This window comes from Ursus maritimus, unplaced genomic scaffold (assembly GCF_017311325.1).
Source record: "Ursus maritimus isolate PB19 unplaced genomic scaffold, ASM1731132v1 scaffold_25, whole genome shotgun sequence".
In the NCBI taxonomy this organism is placed as follows: Eukaryota; Metazoa; Chordata; class Mammalia; order Carnivora; family Ursidae; genus Ursus; species Ursus maritimus.
The window spans coordinates 6,241,904-6,265,170 of record NW_024425008.1 but is presented as its reverse complement, the minus strand read 5'-3'; the positions used below and the strand labels follow the sequence as shown (position 1 = coordinate 6,265,170).

At 46.0% G+C, this 23,267-nt stretch overlaps 1 long non-coding RNA gene across 1 annotated transcript in view; it reads left to right on the top strand.

The window, feature by feature from the left end:
• LOC103669558 overlaps positions 1 to 23,267 on the top strand; it is a 47,543-nt gene that overhangs the window by 9,366 nt on the left and 14,910 nt on the right. Inside the window, exon 3 of the long non-coding RNA XR_570337.2 lies at positions 22,100 to 22,254. This is a non-coding gene — a long non-coding RNA (uncharacterized LOC103669558). The remainder of the gene's footprint in view (positions 1 to 22,099; positions 22,255 to 23,267) is intronic.

Here is a 23,267-nt window from a genome sequence, read left to right as displayed (position 1 = left end):
GGTGGGGAGAGGATGCCCTCCAGGCACACAGCAGAATTAGAGGAGGGGAGAGGGAACCTGTAAATGCATTCTCATTTGACATTGTCTGAAATTATAACTCTAAACGGGGACTCCTTTTCCCCCCACCCCCACCTCCCCTTGGCTTTCAAAATCTCACTTAGAGTGGTTGTCATGAAGGAATTTAGACAAGACTTTGACAATGTGCCAAAATGGTTTATTTTTAAAATGTTGTTCCCGAAAGCACCAGAATATTAAGTTGGAGCAAATGTTGCTTGGAAGAGTGGAGGGGTTGTGGTCGCACAGACATTGGAAGGGAGGGCGGTGGTTTAAGGTTTGCAGACCTTAATTAATGCAGGCAGTTGGGCTACAGAACCCCATGGCCTGGAAGCATTTTGAAAAGTGTGTGTGTTTCTCAATTGTAGGACATTTACAGGGCCGGGGTGGAAACAGAGGTTTTCTTTAATTAATTAGATGTTTACCTTGAGTGTCTTCCCTCCATGGTTTAGACAGTCACCTGCTCACATGTTAGGAATGAGTCTCTTGGAGAGGAATCTTCCTAGAAAAATCCTAGGATTCTCAGGAGCAAAGGGCCTCTCACTCTGTGAGAGAAACAGTGAGTTCTGTGTAATCCAGACCCCGAGGTGAGGGACGTGCCATGCCGGCTTAGGATGGTAAGAAAACATCAGCCCCCTAGTTGTACGTGGGCCAAAGGACCTGCATCTCCCTCCGTACCACTGACTTCATGCATTGTGTTGTTTCATAATAAAAGTGGCTGGCGAAATTATGACGACTTTGGATTTATTTGGCATGTCATTTTAAACTTTTCATATGTCTAAATTTGCCAGTTGCAAAGGAAGAAAATTCTCTGTCGTTCCCCAGGGTCTCATTTTTTTTCAGGCTCCTCTGATATCATGAAAGGTGGCTCAGTGACTTCCGAAGTGATTAGCTCCCATCCAGAGAATTTAAAATGTATTTGTGCTTAGAGCTGTCTGCCGGGATGAAATTTGATCAGGGGGTCGTGGCTCTGGCCCCATGGGGGATGGGCTCTGGCTTTGGAGGACGCCAGTCGAGGCCACCTGGGTATGAGCACCCCACATATTTGTCTCTGGTGCCCACAGCCGCTCCTGCAGTGAAGGCCCCGGTCCCCCATTCTGCAGGTGGAACAGCATCAGCTAACTTTCCTAAGCTCGGTGCTGGAGCCCAGATTATCTTCCAGGATGGACTGAGTTCAAAGTTCATGTTCTGTGGACACAGTGGTCTACCCCAGGGAGACCCCAGGTCATTGGAGCCTCCCTATACGAGACAGTCTTGCTTTTCCTTCCTCTTCTTTTTATTACAAAAGAAATACATCAGCCTATGTGATCATAAAAAATCAGTATCACACACAATATAAAATGAAACGGCAAAACCTTCCTTCATCCTCAACTTGGCCCCCCCGAACGTATTACCCTCACCCCCACCCCCCCAAGTATCTTAGCAGCTCTTTTTACACCTGGCTTTTCGCTCTCTGCAGGGGAACGTTTCTGTACAGAAAGAGTAAGTCCCTTTTCCTCTTTAATTTTTCCATAGCTGGTACATTTTGAGGAAATACCATGTAATCGGCGTCTTCGACGTGCTTTTGTGTTCCTTAGCTTTCCACATATTGAGAACACTGAGCTCTCTGAACCACCCCAGCATTCTCTCTGACTCTGAATCACCAAGCTCAGCAACCTCAAGAGCAGGAGTGTTGGAGTCTGAATTCGTCACTGTGCCCAGAAGCGCTTCTAGCAAGTTCTGATCTTGGCAGAATGAATGCTCCCCTTTCCCCGTTGGATCAGAAACCTGCATCGTCACAAGCTCCCCCAAGTGATGCGAGTGCACAATGGGGTTTGGGAAACCCCGCGCTGCACTCCGCTTGTGCGGAGAGAAGCCACGGAACACTTGTCGAGGCATCAAGGAAGCTCAGCCTTACAGTGGAGACTCCCGGAACTCGACAGAAACGCACCAGGAGACAGCTGCCCACACCGACCCCCGCTGCCGAAAGGAAGCGGAGCCCCGTTTCTCCTCCGAAGAGGCCCGATTTCCAGGACGGTACAGCGATGGCTGTTGGGACAGTTTCCCACCTAGCGCTCTGCAGCCCTGACCCACCTCCGAGGTGGCCTCGCCGTCCTGCCTGGCAGCGGGGCAGGCCCGGGGCTCCCGCTGGGCTGCAAGACACCCATCAGCTCCCCGGCCCGCTGGGGAGTGGGGCGCGGCGGGGTCCCCAGTGCTGCCTGGTGCCCTGCCCCGTGCGAGCTCACGTTCCTGCAGCAGCTCCCGGCTCCAGCCCCACAATGCAGCGCTCGCTGGCACGGGTTCAGCTGAACACTAAACACTTGGCTCCATTTCAACGTGGCTGCCAAGATTTGGCAAGCAGAGAGTTGCAGGGAAGCAGCAGGCTGCTAAACCCTTTCACATTTTTAATTAGATCCACACACCCATGTCTTTAAGCTATCATAAATATACAGATGACATCGAGAGTATTATTCGGGGTTAAAAATAAGAGGGGGGAGCAAACTCTGTACAATGGTAGAGCTTCCCTTCTTAGAATGATTTACCTCTTGTTAGTTTGGGGGCTGAAGGCAAAGAGAGGGGAGTGATATTTGCTTCGGCAGCTCGGTGTCTGATAGCAGATCTCCCCAGGATCTGGAAAGCTCGGGTCTCAGGCCGCCTCGCTGCCGGCCGGGGCTGCCTGAACATTCACCAGAAGAGGGCATTCTTGGCGGCTGCTGGGTCTCCAGCAGCCGGAACTCACAGGGTGGAGTGTTTGAGGAGTGGCTGCTAAAGCCACCCCCACCCTGTCTCTGGGTGACAGCCTCACCATCCCACAGAGCCATGAGGTTGGCTCCTCTGCCCGAAAAAGTAGTCACTTTTGCATTCAACGCCGCTTTAATACTTTGTCACTGGATGTCCCCTGGTTTGTCTCCTGGCATCCTTCACTGTAAAATAATTACTGCTGCTCCTTCTTTTTTTCTAAACCTCCTGCCACAACAAACACACTCGGCTCCTTGTGCTCAGAACCGCCCTCCCCTCCACGCTCAGCTCCTGGGTGAGTGTGCAGTGGGGGAGGGATGGGGAAGGCCCATCTCGAGTCCAACGGTCCTGTCTCCAGCTCTGGCTCTGCCGTGGGGCCTCAGACACACGATTCCAGATTCCAGACGCTTTCCCTTGGGTTCCTTCCTCAGAATGATCTACAGCCAGCGCTGACCTCACCGATGGCACGTGGGCATTGAATGACGTCACACGGGAGCGAGGCCCGTGGCCCAGCCCGTGGCACCGGGTCTATCGTTACAGGGACCGTGACACGGGAACACGTGCCTGTCCGAGGGCCAGGGGACGGCAACAGCGGCGATGCTGGTTCTTCGTGGGTTTCCTGGCCCGGATCCTGCGGCTGCTGTCCTGTGGAACAAAGACCCCTCTGATTCTAGACCACCAGCTCCCGTGAGAGTTGCTTGCTGGGGGCCGCAGGCGAACACAGTTTGACCCCGGCCTCAGCCTCGGTGTGCATGTCCTTAATTGTAAAGACATGGAAAGAAGGAAATGAAACACTTGACGTGCCAGGAAAGAAGTCTCTCTCGTTGTCCCATCTGAGAACATAAAGCTTATAAATAGAAGCATCCCAAGCATCAAACACGGACATGAAACACACAGGCGCGCTGGCCTCGCCTGCTTATCCCAGACTCTGCACACCATCCAGTCCCTTCTGGAGAAGACCGGAGCCCGCCGTGGGCCTCCAGCAGCCTTAAGCCCTCTCCCTGTCCTTCTTTGATTTTCTCTTCTCCTGATGGCTTGAAAATAGACCATACTTGATTGCAGCAATGCTCTCTTTGTGCTTTTTCTACAAACAGGACAGCCACACCGATGGGGATGCTCGGGGCCAATGAAATGGGCTGCAGACAATTCTAGGCTCAAAGTGTGCCTTTCAGCAGATGCGAACGCTGAGACAGACAGTGGCTGGCAGGCCTCGGTGTTCTCGTGTTCCCCACCATCCCTCGCCCTCCCTGTGCCCCCAGACCACCAGTGACAGGGACTTCCTTTTAATTAGGAAACGAGGAAGGATACCAGTGGTACACACACACACAACGAAAACGGAACCATCACGCCTGGAAATGAAGAGGACGGTGATCACCTCCACAGGAGGCAGAGAGGCATCGAACCAAAGTTGAGACCTAGGGATGTCCAAGGTCCCAGTCAGGCTCCAATGGGGTGGAGGGGGCACCGGTGTTCATCAGTAGTTATGAACACAGAAGAAGCAGTTAATCTCCACAAGAATAAAACAATACATAATCTGAATAACTCTCTTCCTGGAGCAAAAGGTGTCAGGCTGAAGTCAGTCCTGGTTCCTGAGATGTTGCTGGCTGCCCCCCGTGTGTCATTACCACCCATGAGTTCAGGGCACTGGGACCCACTGACCCACCTGTGCCTTTTGTGGTGTGGGGATGGTCAGGTGCACGAATGAATACATGCATTTAATGTTGATTTTATTTTATTTTATTTTATTTTATTTTATTTTATTTTATTTTATTTTATTTTATTTTATAAACTCTACGTCCAACATGAGGATCCAACTCATGACACTGAGATCGAGGGTCGTGTGCTCTCCCGACTGAGTGAGCCAAGTGCTCCCTATAGTCGTCGTTCGGAAGGCAGCGTTCGTCTGCTCGGGCTGCTATTACAAGTACCACAGCCTGGGTGGCTTAAACAATGGAAAGTTATTTTCTAACTGTTGTGGCGTCTAGAAGGTCAAGAGAAGGTTCTGACTGATTCTGTTTCTGTTGCAAGTTCTCCTCCTGATTTGTGGACCACCAGCTTCTCACGGAGCCCTCCCGTGGCCTTCGTTGGGCACAAGTACGAGGAGGGAGGGAGAGAGACATCGAGAGGGAGGGAAGGAAGCTCTCTGGAGGATCTGAGTCTGTAGGACCATGCCTCCACCCTTCAGGCCTTATATAACCTTCATTACTTCCTTAGAGGCCCCATCTCCAATCAGAGCTGCACTGGGCCTAGGGTTTCGACATGGGAATTTTGTGAGGACATGTACCTTTAGGCCACAATCAAAGTGTTTCGTGTGCTGTGGTCACATCAGGATTGTGCTCTCACTCCAGCACCTACGAGCTCTGTGGTCTTATGCAAGCCAACTAAGCCTGAGCCTTGACCACTACCCTTGAGTATGAGTATCCAAAATGTGAACTTCCTAGGACCTGTGATGACCAGCACCCCTGAGTCTCCACTCTGAGCCCTCGTCATTCTAAAGGCAGAGCCTCGCCCTTGCAGAACTATGACGTAGACACAGGTTTCAGAGCTGAGGAGATGGGCATGAGCATCGCAGCTCTGACACTTCCTAAACGTGTGACCTTGTCCAAGCAACGTGACCTCTGTGAATCTCAGCTCCTTAGTGAGGATGTTCATAGGCTGCTGTGAAATGTGAACTGTTGGATGCATCCACGTCAGTTAACACAGGGCCTAATTTGGAGCGTTCACTCACTGAATGATTTCCCTTTGCCTTTCATTTGACTATTAGAATGAACTTTATGGAATTGTCAAGAATAACCAAGTGTTGGCAATTTCATGTAATCCGACGTAATAGGTTATAAGACACTTATGGGCAAATGTGATGTTTCCTTTAACTCTATCCCCCACCATCCTGAGTATTGACTGAATGTTGAGTATTGGAGCAAAATATACACTCACAGTCTTGTTTTTTTCCAGTGATGAGGATGGAACAGGGGGATGGTAGGGAGGTGCAGATGGAAGAAGGATGGACAAATGGATCAACTACTTACCCACCTGCCTTCACCAAGTTGGAAAGTGCTGACTGCTGGTGATGGTGTAAGGAGGGGATAGGGAGGGGCACAGGGCTGGAGGTGGCAGGAGAAAATCTGTGCCCATTTCGGGGTGTGGGAAAAAGAATCTAAAATCAAGAATGAAGTCACTAATTTCTCAGAGCTTGTCAGCTGTAGAGACAGGAATACCGCAGACATCATAGAGGTAAGAACACCAACAAGGAGCCCACTTTCTGGGTAGAACTCAGCTGTCTCAGTGACCCATCATCATCCCAGGTTTGCTCCAGGCCAATCCTGAGGTTGGGACTGAGAGGAGGGAATGCTAAATGGAGGCAAAGCAACAGAATTCCAGGGTGTCTGGACCCTCCCAGTACAGACCTGAAAACCACACCAGAGGGATTTGCCAGGAAGCTAGCTGGCATTCCCAGAGCAAGCCGATGCAATTCCCCACACTGGTGCTATAGCAGCCAGAAAGTTAGCTGTAGTCCTGCCCCCTGGGCACCACTTAAATAACACAAGCAAGATGTAAGCATGGGCGGTGTCTGGGAAGATCTGGGGAGAAAGTCAGATATACAATGATGACTATTATACATGAAAATTACTTTGTGTTATCCCTTCTAATCAAAGAATGAGAGTGCCCCAGCAAACTTCAGGATCAAAAATAGGTCCTCCCTAACATAGGCAGAAGATGGCAGGATTATCATTATCTTCACCTTACACAGAACAAAGCACCCAAGGAGTATTTTTTGAGCACCTACTCTGTGCTAAACAATAAGCCAGGCAAAAGGGTCAACAAAAATTAAACATGTAAGATCCTTGTCCCCAGGAGCTTTATTCATGGTCTGTATCTGATCAGAAAGAAAGAAAAGACGGTTTTATTGGGGTATTGTCTTCACCTGTGGAATGAGGGCAAAGGGGGTGTAAGTGTGGTAGAGCGGGAATCCCGATGCCCAACGAAAGGGTGGCCAAGACACGATGCCAATCAGATGTCTGTTAAATGTTCAAGAATTAATAACATTCATTAAGCTTTTACTCTGAGCTCATCAATGTTCTAGAAATTTCAGGCAGGAGGAACAAAATATGAAGTCTTTCCCCTCCTCTCCAGAATTTAGCGTCTAGATCAAAAGATTGGATTAATGCACGCCTAAAACCACACAGAAGACATTATTGTGTCTGTTTTAATATTCAACTGAGCTCCGCTGTTTGGACATCCACCAGGGGACGAATCTGAAGGAATATCATGCCTCAACAATGAATGGCCAGGAGTGGAAGTTTGATATTACGAAAAGTAGGAGGGGACACAGCATCAGCCACCCCCAGAACTTTTATAATCCCTCCTCCTTGGGGCCAACTTGACCCTGAGTTCATGGCAGCCAAGGCAAAGGGACAATATGGCTGATTGTGAACTTGTGATTTTATTTTTGTCTTGTTTTTAAGGAAAAAAAAGGGCACACACCAAATCCTCTGGGGAGAGTCAGTCAGCATCATGGACAAAGTCCAAAACACTCGCTTTCAGAATAAATGCATGCCAAATTGCATATGACCACTTTCCATAACAACTCTCAATAAAATGCAGAGATGCAGCGAAGCACAACTCAACAGAGGTGATTTGGCAAAGCACTAGACAAAGTGGTCCAAATCGAGAGTTTTCCATGGACCTGACTTCATAAAAAAACGAAACCTAGCAACTTCTATGAGTGGATAAAGAACACGTGCTCACACACTCTTTGCCTACCGTTTCTCCAAGGGTGGGTTTTGGTCAAAGTTGCACTGCCGACAAGGGGAGATCATGTTCTCTTAGGAGGACCTGGAGACATGGCAAGCTGTGTTGCTAACGGATGGAAAATCTACACAGTTTAGAAAGCAGAGCAGCAGGACCTATGTGTAAAAGTAGGTCATAAACCAATTGATGAGACAATCAGTTAATTCCTTACCCCAACAGCTATTATGAAGCACCACCCTAGTCACCCCAATATCTGGGGCATGGAACTTGGTTTTTGGTAGGTACTGACCAGTGCTTTTTCAAAATAAATTCCTGTAAAATATGAGCAGGTTAGAAGCAACCCCGCAAAGAGCTTTGCCTACCTTTGGAGACTTCTGCTGGCTACCAGGATCCCTGTTTCCCCATCCTCAGGGCTGCCCCCTTCAATTCTACCTAGACCTCAGCACCCAGTTAAGTCCTCATCTGGGAACAAAGATTTGGCGGACAAAAGAAACTAATGAGAGAGATGGAAGTTTCTCAGCAAAGGGGCCTAGTGTTGGAAATGGGTTAAGTCCTAGAAGTTCCTGGGCCGCTTAGAGTTCTAACGGTGGGAAACAGAAGACAGATCAGGGTGTTCCTTTTCTTGTGCCATCCTGAGGGTGTCTTCATATGCTTACACCCTCTGTGCAGGTGACCCCCTCCTCTACTCTTCCCACCTGCAGTATCTCTGGCACTTTTGACTTCTGTGGACCAGAGCAGGTGATGGTCAGACAATTTCCCAAAGCTAGCTGGACACCATAGCCTCCTGCTTAAGCACCGTCCACATCCTATCAAGAAACCACAAAACCATGCCCTTGGGGTAATTCTTTCTTTTGGGGGGGGCATCCAAGCCTTCAAGTGCTGCTTTTCGGTCCTGTGCACTTCACTCACACTCTGTTGAACTAACACAAACTCTTTGCTAGGTGGAGGAACCCCTTCACTTTCTCCTCCACGCCCTGGGGTCTCCTACTTACCCTGCCCTGGACCACAGCTCAGCACGGGCATCCTGGGCCCTGGGACAGCACATACTCGGTGGCCTCCATCCTCCACCCTCCTCACAGATGCCCCACCATGCTTTCATCATTACAAACTGACCCATCAACAGCATCCAAACCGTTCCAGTTGACACCCTCGGTAATCTGCCCCAGTGACCACCCACTCTTGACCTCCCCTGCACGCCCCACAACTGTTATTTGTTTTGAATTGTTATTATGAATTTTTAATGATGACATAATTTCACCTCCCTAGACAGACTTCTGCTGACCTCATATCTAAAACAATAATTCCACCCCCATCATTCATTTTATTTTTCTCTATAACTGTTATCTTTACTTGAAATCACACTATCTGCCTGTCAATTTTCTCTCTTCTTTACTAAGATGAAATCCTGGGGGTGGAGGATTTAGCTTTGTCCTGCGCAGTGTCCCCAGAGCCTCAAGCCAGGCCCGGCACACCATGAGTGCCCAGGGACATGAATGAGCAGATGAACATTTCCCCACACATGCTATGCTATATTTTGTCTCTTTACTTTTGTCATTTGTTGTCGCTGTCTCCCTGATTTTGTTCCAGTCATCACCTTCTGCAAGAAAATTCTTCCACCACATCCCATCTCTTTTTAAACTTTTTGTTGGATGTCGGGCACAGCCTTTTTCAGAAAAGCTCTCCTAACCATCAGGTGTTCCTTCTCTGGGCGTCCTCAGTCCCCTGTGCTTATCCCCGTTGGTGCACTTGATCCACGGGGCTATAATTACCCATGTGCGTCTCTATTTCCCTTATGGGACGCTCAGTCCCTGAAGGCTCACCCCTGTTGTCCTTGTGTCAAGCACAGCACCCACTGTGTTGGCTTATCAAGCTCTCCATAGATTATGTAGTCTACACTTCTCAACCCAACTCTTGACAACACATTAGACGTCATTTGTTCACACAGCCATCATCATCGCCTGAAGCCCAGAGAGGAGAAATGGCTTGTTTGTCATCACAGTGCTGAGGGTCGGTGGCTCACGCACTGAATCCAGACCATTCACCTCCCGGGCAAATACTCTTTGTGGCAACGTATGACCTTTTGGTTGCCGCCTTACTGTTTGGAATTTAAATCCTATCATCCCATCTGGACAGTAAGCTCCTTGAGGACAGAGGTTGTCTTCTACATTTCTCGTATGCATATAGGGAATAGAGCAGTGTTTTATGCATTTAAATACTCAATAAGTATATGTTGGCTGAATTATTAATTTAATAACAGACTGCGAGAGAGTTTTCTGCTCAAATGCATGAGCATAAATGTACACTTGAGAATCTCTTTAGCCATTTTCTTGCCACTTTAATTTAAAAACCATTACATGTATATTCCTACCAGCTGTATCGGCCTCTTCTTAGGAGGAGAAAGGGTACAGATCCATTCCTCTATCAATTAAATCAATTAAGTGATATTAATTACTATTCTTTGTAGTGAAAACTCTTTAAAGAAAAGTTTCCCCCTGTGCTACAAAATGGCTCTTCCCCTCTGTTATACAAATAAGAAAGAAAGACCCCTAAAATATTGCCAGAAAGCATGGTCAACTGGGGAAGTGGAGGGTTAATGGGTCACCCATTCTGGCCCAACAAGTGGTTATGTTATCATCTTTTTAAAGCTGAAACCAGATTAAGGATGATCTTCGTCAGAGGTCAGCAAATTTTTCTTGTAATGAGGCAGATGGTAAGTATTGTAGGCTTTGTAGGACACAGTTTTCATTGCAACCCCTCAGTCCTATTGTGGGAGAGCATAAGCTTCTATAGATAACACGAACGACCAGGCCTCTGTTCCAATAAAACTTTATTTATGGATTGGAATTTTAATTTCATACACTTTTCACCACGTGTCCTGATATGTTATTCTTCCTTTGACTTTTTTAAACATTTATGTAAAAAATATTCTTAGCCCACTGGCATACAAAAAAACAGGCAACAAGCTAGATTTGACACGCAGGCTGTAGTTGGCTGACGCCTGACCCAAGAATATCCTTGTGTCACCTCTAAACAGCTAGGGAAAGGGGGAAAGGAATCATACAGTGAAACCATGGCAATGCTCTATCAACAACCACATCTTCTGTTTCCACGTGCAGGTTTCTGTCCAGTGCAAAGAGCTTCTGTCAGTTCTCTACCTTCCCACTGCACACAGATGTACATCTAAAGTAGAAAATACATTTTTCTGGATTAACTGATGACAAAAATACTTTTGCAAGTCACAGCAGATTGTCAGATTTTTCTTTGAGACAAGCAAAATCCCCAAAGAGTTCTGGGCATACATCTTCCACATCTTTCAAGAAACCACATGGGAAATCCTCCATTCTACACCAAGGTACAACCCTTATGGGACAGGACTATGAAACTCGGGCCATGGCCCCAGGGACTGGATTGTCAGAAATCTCTGAAACATGTAGTTCTTTTAATGTGATGCAGCAAACTTTGAGCTCCAGGAGAAAGAGGATATGAAGCTTTGATTCCCTTGCAACTTGCTTCCCTGAGTAGGGTAACCTTAGAAGGCATGCCCAGCAATGTGAGGACTAGGGCATGTAGGGTGACATAAGGGTTTGACAAAAAACTCAGTAACCAAAGTAGGTGATATTTTAATGCAACACTTAAGACATCAAAACTAATGCCAAAATGCCACAATGAACAAAATATCAAAGTTTTAAGTGAAGTCAGGATCTAATGCTATCCATGCATGAGTCACCTTTCTTACCTCACCCCAATGTGTCATGAAGATCCTGCTTCTATTCAATAATTTAGACATTTTGTTCATCACGGGTTTATTTTTTTTGCATTAATTCTGAGCTTTGAAAATACTAAATTGCCCAGGAAACATTGTACAGAACTTAAAGCTGGCAAAAAGAAGTTTCCACTTGTCTCTCATCTTTTTAAGACACAGAAAGTATTCTTGACACATCAGTATAGAATGCAGTTATGACCCATGAGCACAGATATCTGTTTTGCTGTCATTCCATTAGAATTGTTCAGCATCTTGTAGGGAAAACACACTAAATGTATCTACTCAAATTTAATGCCAGGCTATTTATTTCTGAAAATTATTAAATGTTTGATTGTCAAGATCTCTTTCAAGAAGAGTTGGTGCTTACATCTGTCCATCGCCTTGATATAATTCATGCTGAGGGAAAACCAATACTATACTTAGTGTAGTTGATTACAGACCTTGTCATAAACCCCAACGCCTTGTCTATTAGGAGGCTGAGTACTCCTGGAAACACCCACAGAGGCTAAAATGCAGGAGTTGATGTATCACTACCAGCAATGCTTCTTACCTCTTCTGCAAAAATAGAGCTTTTAAAATATCATAAACCTATTTTTTTCTTAGAATCTTCAAATAAAAACTCAAAAATGACACTGATACTCCATTCCTTCCTTGACAACAGAGAGCTCATTTACTTATCAGAGTATCTCACACAAGGGGCTGGTAGTAAGTTGAGAAATTGCTAAAGAACATTAATTATGATCTTGCTTCTAAAGAATCATCTAGCAAAAATCCTGAAGGTGCATACGTCCATCCTGGGCGCTGCCTTTAGCTTGCCACTGTTCAGGGATCTCTACCCTTACCATCCCCTTAGCCTGAACCAGAAAAGATGTCTGAAATAGCATCCCCGTCTTCTTCCCAAATCGTTTGTTGACAGCCAGGACCTCTCTTTGATGTCCCTAGATGAAGAAGAAGAAAGAAGGCATAATTAGTTGGTGTTTGAATGTGTGTGATATTTCCACTTTCTGTAATTCTTTTTGAGCTAAGGTTCGAACTGTTGAGTCAAATAACCCTTTGACAGGAGTGGTTATATGTTTCAGAGGTCAGACGCCTGACCTTTTGCTGAGAAAGTGCCTGAAGGTGAAATTGAGCCAAGTTCAAAGGGAAATCCAATTGATTGCTCTTGGTCTAACTTCCATGAGAACTGCTACCCTTGAAATATCAAGCTGCTGCTTTAGGGTGTCCAGGGTGGTCCTCAGAGATGGTCTTTAGAATGTTGCAAGACGGTACCAGTCTTTTCGGTCAAGGTGGCTTCTAGGGTCCTCCTTGAGCCCAGCTCATGTATCCATCCAACAACAAACATTTATTTGGCACTGACTTTCTGTGTACCAGACACTGCTCTTCCGTGGAAGTTGTGTTTAAATTCTTTACTTATGGGATTGAAGCAACCTAACACTAAATGAAGCTGTTTATTCTCTCCACCGTGTTAATGCCATCTACAGAATTTGTCTTTGCCGGAACAATGGCTGATCATTCATATAAATCATTATGGGGACCCCACCAACCAACAGGATCCTCCTTTTCTTTTATTCCCATTGAGATTTACTCCCACTCTACAATTGCTATAACTTTCATCTTTTCCTTTCTCCTCTCTCCTTGCTTATGTTTTTGTGTTGAACATTCTGTCCTGTTTGTTCCGTTTTGAGGGTTGGTCTCTGCCCAGAGCATCACAGAACAGATCTCAGAAGAAGGTATGGAATGTTCACTTCTTCCTTGGAAAAATTCCTAAAAGGTGACCAAGGAATGCCACCAAGTACTAAGACCCATGTTTCTCATTTTAATTTAACATTTTTTTTTCCCATCATGTAGATGATCAGAGATGTGGACGAAACAAATCTTACTAGGCTTTGCCTACTTGACTAATAAATACGAAGGAGTTATAACTGCAAGATGGAAAGGCTCTTGTGTGTCAACAGGATCCAATTTTCTGTCTCAGATACACATATATGCAAACTCCCCTAAGTAGGGAGTGGAGATGGCTCATGACACTGATGTTTTCACTTGTTCTTTCAAACTCGTTCTTTCACACTTGTTCTTTCAAACAATTGCAAGAAATGACGCTCCATAAGGCCTATGGAGCCTATGGGTAGACATTGGCAAGGCCTACTGGAGTCAACTCCCCCATGCAACAACTACATGGACTATTTGGCTACCAGTGTATGGAATTGTCACCACTGGACTCTACATGTTCTTTGCTCCTGGTCACCACATCTAGGCTGTCCTTTTGATGGCTGATAAAATCATCTTCTTGAACCACAGGCCAGATCAGTGTTACCCAACTCCCAACTTCAGAAGACTTCAACAGCTTTCCACAGCATGCCGGTGAAGTTCACAGTAATTAACATAACATGTAAAACCATCCAGTCTGTGTCTGGACCTGTGGACCTTGTGGCACAAAGAGACATGGGCTTCAGGGCCATAAGCCTGGGGCTCAAATCTCAATTCTGCCATTTTCTGACCTTTCCATTTTGAGACTGAGCCTTGCTTCCCTCAATTTCTTTGGGTAAAACCTCCATCTCCCAGTGCTGCTACGAGGGCTGAAGGAGACGAGCGTAAAATACTGAGGACAATGTCTAACGCAAAGCAGGCACTCAAGAAACATGGAAATCTAAAGGCAAAACTATGCTGAGTCTTGTTCTCTTCTCTCTGAGCTGCTTTCTGCTTTCCAAACTCATGTCCTACCTCAGTCTTCCTCTCGATCAGTGCTCCATTTGAGAGAGTTTTCTCTCCACTTCCAGAAACAGTCCTCAAAATCCGGCCTCGCACATGGGCTCCTACTGTGTCTCTTCCCTGCTCTTCTCCTTCTTTGCTCTGACCTCATCCAGTCCCCAGTAGCTGCTCCTGGAAGAAGTGATTTATCTATTTAGGATACTTTTCTTGCATGTTAACTTGATTCCCCTGATAGTTCTGTGAATCAAAAGTGATACTTACAGCCTCCAGCCTCTTTTTAATCATCTACTTTAAACTTTACTAGATTGCAAGTTCTCAGAGGGCAGGAATTCTATCTTTTGTATCTCTGTATTCTCCCAAGGCACTGATAATGCAGTATCAGTCAGCTCTTACTAGTCCAGGCTGAAAGGGCAGTGCCTTTCTGACACTTGATCTTCTCACAACAGAGGGAGAAAAGTGACAGCAGAATTGTGTAACCACTCTCAGGACCTTCACTGGAAAGTGGCACAAATCATTCTCACAGTTATTTTATTGGCCAGTGCAGATCATGTGGCACATCAGAGGGATTGGGCCGCCCGTGTGCTCATGGGACGGAGGGGGCACTGCACACTGTATGGCAACAGGCAGAGACAGGAAAAGACAGTCAATATTTAATACATTATTACAGTTTACTACGCTTGTACACCAAAGGTGCTCGGGGAATGCTATTTAAATGGAGGACTTATATCATTTGAAATAATCCTCTTAAACCTGCAATGCGATAGTGGTCAGGATATTACTAAAGACATTGTTCACTTAATTACAAGATGAACCTTTTATGAAGAACTACCAGTGTGATTTCTCCTGGTGATAATTCCAGAGGTAACTATTCTTCCACCCCACCCTCTCCCTTAGGGACATTGTCCCTTGTTTCCTTGGCTGCTAGGAAGCTCAAGACTAGGTGATGACCCTCCTTGGTGAATTATTCAGAAATTTATGGCAACATTTTTCAGAATTTGCCCCAGGCCTAGCATCATTTCATTTTACTTTCATCCTTAGTTACTCAGTTGAAATCTTATCATGATGTATTCTCCAAAAGCTACTTTAAAAATATGGATTATAAACGAACGAGCTTATCTTAGCTATAGCCTTTGAGACTGTTTGAAGCTTGTCTGTCCACTGGACTTCATTGTATTCTTGCTCAATGTTTTAGCTCTGCCTTGAAGGAATAAATGAAAACACATGTGCAAGACAAATCACTCCTTGTCCTTCCAAATATGCCATGAACAGCCTGATCAAAGGGAAATGAGAAAAGCCACTTTTCAGACAGGGCCCCAGGGGTCCTTGAACCAAACCGGTCTCTCTGGGGCTAGAAAGGACAGATCCCCCAAGTCTGCTCTGGTTCCCCAAGGCGCCTGCTGGACCCAGCACCTTTGCCCTCATCATCAAGAAGGGGAAACATAGATATAATCATTTATGCCTGGTAGAACTGTGGGAAATAATATCACAGACAAACCCTGAACCCCCAGGAGGCACCTCTTCTCTCTCCTTCAGCAAGGAAGCAGATAAACTCAAATACCTGGCAGGTGAGTCTCTAAGACAAACCAGTTTGAATCTGTGGACACGTGGCTAGTCTACTTTTTGTACTTAGGACCAGAGCAATTGGATTTCTCATCTTTGGCTCCCAAAGCAATCAGCCCATAATGCAAGGGTGACCATTCCATGCACCTTTATGAGCCCCGTGTGTGGTTCTTTACTGTTTAGGATTAAAGATGAATTGCTAAGCTTGGTTTATGAGTCTCCATGAGCTGGGTCATGCCTGCGCCTCACTCTCTTTTTCTGCTATCCCCCCACATGGCCGTTTTCAACCGCCATCATCAAAGTATTTTTGGTTCCTACATTTCGTATGCACTTGTTCAAGCTCACATCTTTTCAGTTACTGTTTCCTTAGCCAGGGGTGCCTTTCTTCTACCTTTAAAATGATGGTGATGATGATGACGGTGATGATGACGATAAGCCTTAAATGACCTGAAATGACGCCTCTACCTATTATAATACTGTGTTCGTGAGTCCGTTTTCTTCATTAGGCTATGGTTCCTTGAGGCCAAGTGTGCTAGCAAGCTTACCTTTTCATCCTCAGCCATTAGTTCAGTAGCTGGTATTTAGAAGATGCAGAATAAGTATTTGCCAAATGAAAATAGACAAGGCAAGAAACAACAATTGTTGGAGAGGATGTGGAGAAAGGGGATCCCTCCTACATTGTTGGTGGGAATGCAAGTTGGTACAGCCACTCTGGAAAACAATGTGGAGGTCCCTTAAAAAGTTAAAAATTGAGCTACCCTATGACCCAGCCATTGCACTACTGGGTATTTACCCCAAAGATACAGACGTAGTGGAGAGAAGGGCCATATGCACCCCAATGTTCATAGCAGCAATGTCCACAATAGCTAAATTGTGGAAGGAGCCGAGATGCCCTTCAACAGATGACTGGATTAAGAAGTTGTGGTCCAAATATACGATGGAATATTACTCAGCTATCAGAAAGAACGAGTTCTCAACATTTGCTACAACATGGATGGCACTGGAGGAGATAATGCTAAGTGAAATAAGTCAAGCAGAGAAAGACAACTATCATATGATTTCTCTCATCTATGGAACATAAGGACTAGGATGATCGGTAGGGGAAGAAAGGGATAAAGAAAGGGGGGGTAATCAGAAGGGGGAATGAAACATGAGAGACTATGGACTATGAGAAACAAACTGAGGACTTCAGAGGGGAGGGGGGTGGGGGAATGGGATAGATCGGTGATGGGTAGTAAGGAGGGCACGTATTGCATGGTGCACTGGGTGTTATACGCAACTAATGAATCATCGAGCCTTACATCGGAAACCGGGGATGTACTGTATGGTGACTAACATAATATAATAAAAAATCATTAAAAAAAAAAAAAAAAGAATAAGTATTTGCCAAATGAATGAGTGGGTAAGTTAATCAGGCCCCCAGCCAGGTTTAATGGTTCAGTGATTCACAAAGAACGAAACGGCATGGACACATCAGAGGGAGCTAGGAGAGGAAACTACTCTTTTAACTGATAGTGTTTATACCACCTCAGGTCCAAGGTGATGGACACTTCTTTCACTTAGCACAATGTCTTCCAGGTTCTTCCATGTTGCTGCGAACGGCAGAATTTCCTTCTTTATGAGGCTGAATGATATGCTGTTATATGTGTTCACCACATTTTCCTTATCTATTCATCTGTCGGCGGATGCTTAGGTTGCTTGCTCTTCTTGACTCTCGTGAGTAATGCTACAATGAACATAGGAGTGCAGGTATTCTTTTGAGAGCCTAACTTTAATTGATTTGGATATAGAACCGGAAGTCGGATTGCGATATCATTTGGCAGTTTCATTTTTAGTGTTTTGAGGAAATTCCATACTGTTTTCCATAAAAACAAATACTACTTATATGATAAATCTAAAATCGTCGAACTCATAGAAGCAGAGAGTGGAATGGTGGCTGCCAGAGGCTGGGGGAGGAGGAAACAGGAAGGTGTTAGTCAAAGGGCACAGAGTTTCAGTTATGCAAGATGAGTAAGTCCTACAGATCTATCGTACTGTGTAGGATCTATAGTTAGTAGTATTTAATTGTATGCTTAGAAATCTGCTAAGAGGGTAGATCTTTTGTTAAGTGTTCTTGGCATAAATGATAGTAATAAGAGTAATAAATAAGGGGGCAAGAGGAAACCTTTGGAGGTGATGGATAGGTTTATGGAACAGACTGTGGTAAGGTTTCACAGGTGCATACTTATCTCCACCGTCATCAAGTTGTATGCAATAATTATGTACAGCCTTTTGTATGTTTAAGAAAAAATGGTGAAGGAGAGAGGCAGGGTATTTCCTTCTTCAGAAGGGTTGGAGGGAGTAGAATGGGTTTGACTTTAGAGTGTGACCTTTCACGCACTGAATTTGGCCTCGGGATGGCCACTCACCCAGAAGTAACATCCTCTCTGCCCCCACGGTGGATGGGCTGTGGAGATGGCCTGACAGCATGAGCAGAGATAAGTTGGAGTAAGACGCTGCAGGGGTGTGTTTTGTAAGGGAGGGAGCCACAGAGAATGTAGAGTTTTGCCAGTGGTCTCTATCATTAGGTAAACTATTGGTACTATCACAATGGGACACTGGATGGGAGTAATTGAGGCAGTGAGGACAGTGGCAGAAGCAAGAGAAGGGATGGAGTATTTTTCCTGATAATAGAGCAAAGAGAGAGAGAAGTAAAGATGAGCCCCTGCATGCTGTCTGATAAAAAGATACTGAGAGACCCATACATAATTTAAAATTTTCTGATACCCACATATTAAACGAACGTAAAATGAAGCAAGTTGATCGTCTAATGGTGTATTTTATTTAACCCAGTTTTTGCAAAATATTATTTCAATCCACAAACCATATGGAATTATTTATTTTTATTCATTTTTTTAGGGAGGGGGTAGGGAAGGGGCAGAGGGAGAGGGAGAGAGAGAATCTTAAGCAGGCTCCACGCTGGGATCGATTGTCGTGGGGTTCGATCTCACAACCCTGAGATCGCGACCTGAGCTGAAATCAAGAGTGGGGTGCTCAACCAGAGCCACCCAGATGCCCTCCATTCATATGGAACAATGAAATATTTTCCTTTCTTGTATCTATGCTCAGTGTCCAAACTTCCGTGTGCATTTTATGCTAACAACACATTTCTATTCAGACTGGACACATTGCCATTGTCCCGTACCTGTGGCTGGTGACTGCAGGGCTGGGCAGTATAGGATTCAGAGACACGGGTTTGTGTGTGTGTGTTGGGGTGGGGGGTCCGTGTCTGGTGTAGAATTGACTTTGAGGAAATGTGGACAAGTGCCGTTGATGACAAGACACAGACCTTGGGAGGGCTGGTCACAGTTGGGGGGAGGGGCTGCTGTTCTGGTGGCCCTGGGGCCAGCATGGAGTGCTGTGAGATCTCAGGGGTGCCCCCCTGCCCTTGGTGCGCGGCTTCAGTCAGCACCTGCAAAATGGAAGGTTTGGACTGAGTGACGGTCTCCTAAATGCGCATCCATGTGTCGTCTCCAGTAACCCGGACAACCACTCGAGAGTCGAACCCGAGAGTCCTCATGTGTAGATGGAGAGACTCAGTCTCAGGGATCTCACAGATGGTATCAAGAGCCATGCTTGCAAGAGGCCCCAGAGCCAAGGGACGAGGCCAGGCCTGTGACCAAACCCACGGGTTCATGACCGATGGTGAAGGGCCCTTCGCTTGTTCCTCCACAGAAAGATCGTGGAACACTAAAGTGGGTCTACGCAGAACAGATCTTATCTGCTACGTTGATACAAATGACTGTGTTACCAAGTAGGTAGCTTCTGTTCTTTGCTACTTCCTGGCTTCTTGAAGAAAACCCTTACAGGCTGTCTTTCATCCTATTAGATCAGAACAAAAATACATTTCAGACATGGCCTCTTCCCTCCACCTCTGGCTTTCATGTGTGCTGCCCTGGGCTGTCGGGCATTCACACACGGAGAAGGCTCCCTGTCATTTTCTCTATACTTTCTGAAAAGAGGAAAGGGGGAAACTCTGGAAATCCCAGTAGTTTGTTACTGTAGCATCAGAAACCTCGACAGGAGCTTCATTAAATCCTGGCTTTACCGGGAAACAGGAGCACACCTCTAATGCATCCAGAAGCTTCCCAGACCCTTGGCAGGTCCTCCTCATCTCTGCTCCACCCGCAGACAGCCCACAACCACTTCCCCTGCCATCCTGGGGCTACAGCCATTGGGACAGCCATTGCAGCGGGGCCCTGGGCCAAAGAAGGAACTGGAAGAACAGCGTAACAGAATGGGTTCTCCTCTCACTGGGTTCAAGTCCCAGTATCCCACTTAGCATGTGACTTCGGGAATATCTTTTATTCTGTCTCATCCCCTTTTTCTCACATAAGAGGTATATTAATCAGAATACTTCTTCCTGGGGCTGTTGTGGGTACTAAGTGAAACTATGCGAGGGATGTGCCTAGCTGGGACTGCGCGTGAGGAACGCTAACAAAAGCCAAGCTCTTATGGCCACTGTGGTAAGACTAATACAGATGTGGTAGGCATCCCAAGGTAGACCTTGAAGTCATATGAAAAAGCTCATCACATCCTCCTCGGAAAAGCCAGTTTATCCTAAATTCAAAAGAAATGGCTATTTTACTGAAAATTTCATGGGGAGATTTTTATAGACAAGCTTTTCATTAAATGCCATGTGTCAAAATGCCATAAACCCCTGCCTTGAAGCTTCTGTCCTCAGCCCAGATCCCCTTCCCCATGCCAGCTTCTCTTTGCTGCTCTCTTCTCTTTAATGGCCTGTGTGGGTACCATGTCTTCTCTGGATATCGGCTCAGTCTTCATTCGGGGTGACAGAATGCCAGCCAGTGTTGCTTTTCCTGAAAAGCTGCTGGCCATCAGCCAGGGCTGCTCAAACATAGCACACCTAACTGCTTATTATAATTATTAATACGTGGCTCTTTACCTCAAGGAGTTGAGAGTCTAAAGGGGAAGACAAATATGTAAAGAGTTCAGTGCCCAGGAGTGAGGAAAGGATTTTATGAAGCATGCAGAAGGAGCCCAAAGAAGGCATGGATTTTGGAGCCTGAAGATGTCAAAGAGAGCTTGATGAAGAAGGTGGACATCTGAGCCACCAAATGATAGATGTGAAGTGCTCTCCCCAACCAAAAAGAAAGAGAATTCTAAACAAACAGAATATGCCAAGGCCTAGGCTTGTGGAAAAGTGTGAAATGTTTGGGAAAATGCAAATCTCTTCACACTGTTTATGAGCACCCTGTCCTTGCTGGGAGGGGAGGAGGAGAGATGGTGGGATGAGAGGTGGAGCTTAACAGAAGACTTGGTTGGGCACATAAGATGAACTGGAACTTGATCTTGAAGGTAATGGGAGGATGCTGAAGGATTTTAGGCCGAGAGTTGGTGTCGTGATCTCTATATACACGAGATGGGTCCAGCTGCTCTGCTGGGGATCAGAGGATGAGACACAAGTCATGAGCTATTTGGGGCTTACAGGGCAAGACACTGGTGAAATTCCATTCATCTCGGAAGCCCAGCAAGTATGGTAAGTGAGTCTGAGCAGCGGGAAAGCAATGCATACACTTCATTCCTAAGCAGAGAGACAAAGCTTAGCCAAAGAGGCTTCCCGCCCAGTACCATACCCAGGAGACACCACGTGCGTTAGTGTGCAAGATGTCACTCAACAGACGAAGGTTTCTGTGATGGCTTGGATGTGGTCATCCATGGGAGATGACCAAGAGACATCCTCGGGTTCCTTTTAGACATGAAAGTCATCATTGTCCCCCAGGTAACCCTGAGTCCCAGTTAAGACTCGGAATTCCCCGCACAGCCTCGTAATGTTGCCAGTCATCCTTTCTCTGGTTGTTACTCCCTTTCTCCTGTTCCCTCTCATCTCTCCAGGAAGGGGGGAGAGATGCTTAACCTGACTTCTTTCGTGATTAGCAGCACCGGGTTCAAATTTATTAGTCCCAGGAGCAGAAGGCTAATGAGTTAAATGCCCTAATTTAATTAAGCCACCTAATGGTTTCGGCTTACATAAATTCTCACCTGATCAGGCCAGCATCTCTTCGACGCGCCATCCCTGGCACTCTGTAGGAAGACCATGAGCTAGATTCCCGAAGCCGAAGCAGATCCTGGTCCCCAAGCACTCTTGCTCCGAGATAGAGAGGAGAAAAAAATCTAGCCTGTCTCAATACTGGAAGCTTTGATCGTCTCAGATGTGACAGTCTGCCAAAGATAATCAATGTCCCAAGGAGCTAACTGCCTTCTGGGGTTGGTGGAGTTATACCTCAATGATCCATTACTCTGCTTTCTGCAAACCTGTCTTATTCCTGGAGAGAAAGTCCAGTGCAGTGAACTGATTCATGGCTTGGGTGTCAGAAACATGGGATTGAGTCGCTTGCTAGCTGTGTGATCTCAACAAGCCACTTAACCTTCTGAGCTCTGGTGCTCTTATCTGCAAACCTCACTGCATTGCTGTGGGGGTTAAAGAAGGGAGCAGACGTAAAATGCGCGACTTCAGTACTCACCCCTAATTTGTTATTATCCAAGGTACGGAAAGCAGAAGATGAACCTGGCCTCCGAGACAGATGCTGCAAGACACAGAGGGGAGGCAGGACCCCGTGTAGTCCAACAGCGGTGGCATTTCGGTCACTGGGCTGGAGCATTGTAAGCGGTGTGGCTGATCTCTCCAACAATGCTAAACGGTGGGTTTGATTAATTTCCCCCAATAAAATAAGGCCAGAGGGTGGAGGTGATTTTCCCAGTCACGTAACTAGTAGGTCTCCAAATTAAGAATTCCAGCTGTAGTCCATTGATATGTTTTTGATGATACATGCAACTCTTCCTTTTTAGGTTTTCTCACTTCCAAACTCAGAAGGAAAACTAAAACAAAGCCAAAAACACGTAGAAAATATACCATGGGTAGACAGGCAGGTGGGAACGCTGGTGGTCATAAGGCATGCCAGGAAGTGGAAACGGCAGAAAATGATGAAAAGCAGCTTTAAAAAGGAAGCAGTGTGGTGCTTGCTGTTCAGCAAATGGGAGAACCTGAGGTCCCAAGAGACTTTACTGCATTCCTAGGGATATTCCTGAATCATGGATAAAGTTGGGATGGTATTCAGGGAGCTCACTTTCAAAAGACAGAAGACAGAGAGAGATGTAGTTCATTCTAGAAAGCTGTTGATTTTCTCAACAGTGATGATTTAAAATACTTGTGGTTTCAGGGGAGAAAGCTCTGTGGCTCAGTGCAAGGCATGAGGCAGGCACACAAAAGAGACTGTTGATTGATTCAGCGCAGAATGGAAAATGAGCAGTATAATTGCCAAAACCCAAGAATTCTAGAGAAAGGGGTTCTGAGTAATGTGGACTCTGGTAGCCCTTTATTTGTCACCGCCATGTGGGTGACTATCAGACCAGGCTCCCTTAAACTGGTACTGAGTTTGACCTACTTGGTTTTCTCAAAGCCACAAGATCCAAAAGCATGCTTTCTGTGTGTGATGGGGTAGGAGAGAAGGCGCTGCTGCAGAGGAATTCACTTCCTCACCCACTAGCTCAGAACATCTTCTCAAGATGACGCTGTGTCTGGAAACATTTTAACTGCCTTTTACAGATCTCCTGGGAAAAATGCGACGACTCTCCCAGGAATGTCTCAATAAGGAATAGAGACCCTCAGCCCAAGTAGACACTCTTTGGCAGATCAAATGCCAGTAAATGGGGT